Here is a 487-nt window from a genome sequence, read left to right on the forward strand (position 1 = left end):
CTCCCCTCTCCCTCCCTCCCTCTCTTCCTCCCTCCCTCTCTCCTCTCCTCTCCTCTCCTCTCCTCTCTCTCTCTCTCCCTCCTCCTCTCTCTCCCTCCCTCCCTCCCTCCCTCCCTCCCTCTCAAAAGTCCCCACATCTAGCTTTTTAGTTAATTAATGTTTCTGGGCCGACTGCCTCGTCCTCATTATTTAATTTAAGTCTTCCCTTGATTATTTTTTCCCGTTTTCTTTTTCCCCAACACCTGCTTATTACGTCGCCCTCATTCTAAGAACTTGTTTTCCATTGTTTTCTTTTTCTTTCTTTTCACTTATCCTTTTCTTCTTTCTCTTATTCGTTTCTCTTATTCCGTCTCCCTTCTCTCTTCCTCATCTTTCTCTATCATGTTTCTTTCTCTCTTTCTCTTGGGTATTCCATTCATATTTTTTATTCTTTCGTTTTTCTTCTTCTTCTCCCACTTATCCTCACTTCTTCTCTATCGTCTTTCAG

Source organism: Penaeus monodon, chromosome 17 (assembly GCF_015228065.2).
Source record: "Penaeus monodon isolate SGIC_2016 chromosome 17, NSTDA_Pmon_1, whole genome shotgun sequence".
Classification (NCBI taxonomy): Eukaryota; Metazoa; Arthropoda; class Malacostraca; order Decapoda; family Penaeidae; genus Penaeus; species Penaeus monodon.